Genomic DNA, 6,053 nt, shown 5'->3' with positions numbered 1-6,053 from the left:
CCGGTACCGGTGGGGTGGGGTGGGGAGGGATTTGGGGATGGTGGTGCCGGTTTCACTGCCACTTGATGACCGTTATACTTGACCGTTTTTTATGATTTTTTTTTTTAAACTAGCTGCCATATAAATACATATACATATAAATATCTATATCTATATTGCAGAAGCCAGAAAGAAGGAGAAAGAGACCACGATCCATCTATATATATTTATATTCAATTTTACAAGTTATACCCCTAAAGTCTAAACTATTTATAATATTAGTTCAAAATCTTTTTTTTTGTTTTTTCCATACAATATATTATTATTTATAATTAGTTTTAATTATTGTTTTAAGTTGTATTTTTGGATTATTAAATAAATATTTTAGTTATTATTTTAAACAAAATAAATAAAAATTAAATTAAATAGAAAAGGGTGGGGAGGGGAGGGAAAGTGTGGCGAGGTGCTCCTAGCATTAGGGGAGGGGAGGGGAGGAGAAGAAAAATCGAGGAGGGGAGGGGAGGAGTGGGGAAGCCCTCCCCCCAGCCTAATAGAGAAATACTTACAACAAGAGTGATCAAATTAATGATATAAGATTTCATCTCAACACGGTTTTGTCACTTAGTGAGTAGTTAATTTCCACAGACCACATATATATTCTAACTAGAACAATACCCGTGCATAGCTCGGGTTCACTTGAATATCACGTATTTCACATGTTTTTATTTGGTCTATCTCATTCATTTTAGTTAAATCTTTTCTTTCTTAGTTTTCATCAAAGATAGTTCTTTTGCACCTAGCCACCTAGTGTCTTTTTTTTTTATTGATTTCAATCACAATTTTATTCATCCTAACTTTACCAACTACTTAAATCACATCTTTTATCCCTAAGTTCCGTTTGATATAAATATAATCGTGACTCCATCTATTGTATGGGGTGTGATCAACACATGGGGTAATGAAAGGTAACAACTTTTCAAATATGTAGGCAAAAAAGGAGCTATCGGTCAGGATTAATTAGTATTGTCATCCTATGGTTGAAATGTGACATTAAAGTTATTTTTTAGAGAAAATAATGGTGGTGTTGGGACGGTGATGGGATGACGATGATGACATTGGTAGTGTTTCTTTACTTTTCATAATCAATATCACATTTAAATATTTTCTTATTCTAACTTCAAAAGATTTTTTTAATGATTTTGATAAATAATTTAAATTTAAAGACGTATATAGATACAAGAGATAGGAGATGGTTTTGATAGATGGGAGGGATGAATTTCTATTATTATATATTAAAGCTTTTACTCTATAAAAGGGGAGTTAGTTATTCACCATTTAGTGTTAATCCCACATTCATATTATCAAGCTAATTACCATTGAATGATCAATTAAGATTAAATAAAAACACCCACTAACCGGTGGCAATATATACTAAAACAATACTCGTACGAAGTCCGAGTTACATTTATTAAATTTTTTTTATTAATGATATGACTGATTTTATACCGTTGATTAATGAAATTGGAAAAAAAACATTAACGCAAAAAGTAACATTATCTAGCCACAAAGTTAATTATTATCTTAGTCCAATTAGACATTACATAAGAAATAAGAAATTATATAGATCTAAAATAGATAACCTTACTCACATTTACATAATTACATAATTTGGTCACATGCACATGCATGATACACAATGATTCATGAAAATTATATTCCAAAATAAAACGTCAAGTTTACAACAATATGTATAACATTCGTTAATGTAATTTGATCTTACTTACCTAACTTGACAATACTTCCGTTGCTAACTGTTATAAATTGGACTAATACAAAATATGTACAGCTAATATGAAAGTTTTCTTTTTAAAGCAATGTTATTAATAGCCCAAAAAGGCAATGCAAGGGAGTCAGAGACTCAGCCAAAAACATATACCGTACATAATACATGTCCATATACTAAACTCAATTTTAGTGAACTCTCCTTTTGACATGACACTTCAGCACCTCCATGTCTCCAATTGATATCCAACATTTTACATTTATCTGAAATCCAAAGATATGAGATCGAAGTGCCAAATCTGAGAGGAGCTGTCAATATAGCAGGCAAATATGAGAAGAGAAATATAGTCAATATAGCAGTCAACATATTTGCCTTATGCTTGAGTGATTCTATTTCTTCATGCCCATAACATATATATATCACTTGCCGTTCTAAAAAAAAGGAAAAGATTGAAATTAAAATTGAGTAAACGTGTCACATACCTACATGGATTCTTGTCAATTTAAGAAAACATATTGGATAACTGCTTGACAATAGTTTCCCATGAAAATGCACTTCCACCAAAAGTCGATCTATAATTCTATATGTTTACGAAAATAGACACATCACGGTAACATATATCACAAGCTAAGATCATTGTACGTGCCATGATGTGTTCTTGTTTAAATTAAAACACAGAGAATATAAAATAGAAAAAGATAAAATGACAAAGATAGAGTGGTCCCGTTACTAATACGTGCAGGTTCGAGCTTTAGAGTTGCCTAAATCATGTGGTATTAAGTGAAGGTTGACCGACATCATAGTTATTATTGGGTGGGATGATGGGATTTAATGTGGTCAAGGTAAAAGAAGTATTTAATGAAGTGTGAATCACAAATACGAAAAGATGCAGATGGGCTTATATATAAGGATACGAAATGTCGAAATTAAATGGCTGAGAAATAGGAGTTTTTGTTGTTGTTTATTTTACGTGCTTATTTCTATCCACCTTACATTATCTAACTAACAACCCATCCACTTTAGGTGGATGACTTTATAAAGATATGAGAAAATATAGACCCATGCCATCCATTTAAAATATTATAGTCTTTCTTAAATAACGGGAATTTAGTTAGTGCCTAGTGAAATTATAACCCACGTTTACATTATCTGGCTAACTGTAACTCCGTTTTAAAAGGACGACTTTCTACGAATGGGATTGAAGGAGAATTCAATTGAACGAACACGATTAAACAAAACTTAAACTCACCGGTGACAATATTTATATATAATAAAGCAGAATCGAAATAAATTCTAATTAAGCTTCCAAGACACAATTGACCCATTGTGAAAAAGAAACACTTTAAAACACGTAACTACCTAATTAACAAATATTTTGATCTTATGCTGACAAACGGTCTCAAACATGTTGTAAGGTTCAAGTTCATAATCTTCTGATTAATTTCAAAAGTCTTATTGTGGTTTGTGTTAAGTGTACGTAGAATCACAATATTTCGTTACGGCTTCAATGTGCCTCTTCTCTGACCAAATCAACACTACAACAAAGTCTTCATATGTTAACAATTTCTAAAACATATATAAACACTTACAAATGTATAGAATAATAAAGTTCGCATTTGATTGGTATGCGAGGAAAGTAGGTGTCACAAAATTAAAAAAGAAAGTTCACAATTTAAAACGTGATTAACTTGAAATAATCCTCACACTTTTAAATGTGAGGATTTTGAAGTAATTCCACACACTTTTAAATGTGATAATTTTTGTGTGGTTTCTCACACTTTAAAATGTGTGGATTTTGAAGTAATTCCTCACACTTCTAAGTGTGATAAGTTTTGTAATTCCTCGCACCTCCAAATGTGAGGATTTTTTAATGATTTTTCACACTTTTAAGTGTGAAATTTTGAGATAATTCTTCACACTTTTAGATATGAAGACTTTATATATATACACAAAATAATATATATATATATATAAACATATATTTCACTTAACAACACTTTCAGAAAGTAATTAAGAAAGTAATTAAGCTATATCACTACAACAAATTTGTTAATTGCTCGCTGGTTTTTTCTCGCATTTAATGAAAATGCGAACTTATATTTTGAATTGTTTACAATTAAAAATGTGATAATGTAAATATATTTTAAACGCTTTTTTGTATAAAAAAAAGTAGATAGGGTTATTGAAATGAGAAAACATCACGCTTTTATCCGTGAGGATGGAAAATTGAAATGAAAATAAAAGTTAGATGGAAGGTTTCTGGTGAGTCATCAACCGACCCTCATATCATTGTGTATTCTCCGATTTCTGTTAATGGTTATTCTCATCTATATATAAACTCCTTCAAAACGAAACCCTCTAATGTTTGGATCCGAATCGAAACCCTAGTTCGAATTTGGTGCTTTCAAGGTGATCATCATCGTTACACACACACACACATCTAATCATTATCCATTTTCCACAAGTTCAATCGACGATTTTGAAGCTATAAACCATAACACTGCCGCAATACGGCCGCCGTACAACCGTTACATCACCGGTGTATAACCGGCACAGGTATTATAATTACCTCTATGCGTTCGCTTCATTGTTAATTCGAGATGAAATTGGAAAAAAATTAATCGTAATTGCTAGCTTAATTGACCTATCTAGCTGAAATAGATAGTTCATTGTTTAATTGTTTGGAAGAAATGTTTGGCTATTTGACTAGTTTTTAATTGAAGTTCAGATTTCACATAAAGTGTTTGACGAATTTCCTGAATAAAAAAATACATTTTCTTCACTTTACTAGTTTGGTTTATGCTCGAAAGTTTATCATTTTACTTGGTTTAAGTTTATCGGTTTTTGCTCAACAGTTTGTTTACTCAGTATTGCTAAAACAAACTGTTCTCCCTTAGATGGTAATTATCATTTAACTTATGGCCTTTAACTTGCAAAATCGTTATTTGCTTAGTAATTTGTTGCTACTCTGTTTGTTCAGTAATAATTAGTAGGTTGCTATTACTTTAGTTTTAGCTTAGTCATCATTTCTGCTTGCTCTTATCTTGTGCTCGGTCCCTCATCAGTTTTTAGCTTGGTCCCTGCTCGCTTTGGTATTAGTTTTTGTTACTAGCTCAGTTTAAAATTGCTAGTTCTGAATTTCCGATGCTCGGTTTAAATATGGAGTCCAATCTTTTATCGATTTTGCTCGTATCGGAGCTATAAGAGGGTCAATTTCATGTCCTTGCTTCAAATGTTGTAACACTAAGTGGTTGGAATGTACATGTTGTAACACTAAGTTTTGTTACTTAATGTACATGTTGTAACACTAAGTGATAGTGAAGTTTTGTTGGATGATAGTGAAGTTTTCAGTTAGTTGATTGAGTGGTATGTACATGTTGATCAGTTAGAAAAGAGTGTTGGTATGTATGATAGAATGAGGGGAGTGAAGTTAGTTCTGAAGTTGTCGTGTTATCGTACTTTGGTTGATTATCTTGTAGATAAGAGTGAAACTGAGTTGGTATATATTCCGAGTGTTTAGTGGTATGGTTGATATGGGTTTAGCTGAGAAAGATATGTATGAGAATGTTGGGCTTTACCCCTGATGCTGTTACAATATGCTAAGCCCACACTACAATCATTCGACTTATTTGATGTTGTTATTATTATTATGCCTTTAATTTTATAATCAACAAGGGAAGAAAAACAATGTAATTTTCTGTTTGTAAAATGGCTTTATAGTACTTTGCAATCATCTCAGGTGCAACTTAAAATTGCAATGATTGTATTCCGCTGCCCATAAGTTCTGCTATCAAAGACAATTATCAAGGCTCCAAATTTACATCAGAACTTAATGCTCAGCAGGTTTGCACCATTTATGTTATATTCAAGTTAACTATTTGAATATGATCAAGATGTCTATAAAGCGATAGTCTGGTTTATTAAACAGGTAGACACATTCTTTTATGACTAGAATCCATAATCTTAAGTTTTGTGAATTTAAATACTTACTCATGTAATGTCCTGTTTCATATAGTTACTAATGTATCATGGTATTTCAATTTTTTTTTCCAGGCATTAAGTAGAGAACCTGTCTTTGGATGGCTCGATAGATTTTCAAGACTGGAATTGAAAATTGTGAACTAAGTACAAACATTTTTGTTAGTCAATGTACCTTGCATTTTGTTTGGGATATTAAAATTTTGATACTTCTATAATATAAATGATTTTGATTGATATATAGCTTAATTACTTTGTGAAAGTGCTACTAAGTGAAATATATATATATATATATATATATATTATTTTGTGT

Source organism: Erigeron canadensis, chromosome 7 (assembly GCF_010389155.1).
Source record: "Erigeron canadensis isolate Cc75 chromosome 7, C_canadensis_v1, whole genome shotgun sequence".
Lineage (NCBI taxonomy): Eukaryota > Viridiplantae > Streptophyta > Magnoliopsida > Asterales > Asteraceae > Erigeron > Erigeron canadensis.
The sequence above is the reverse complement of the archived record's forward strand: the minus strand, read 5'-3'. Positions refer to the sequence as shown.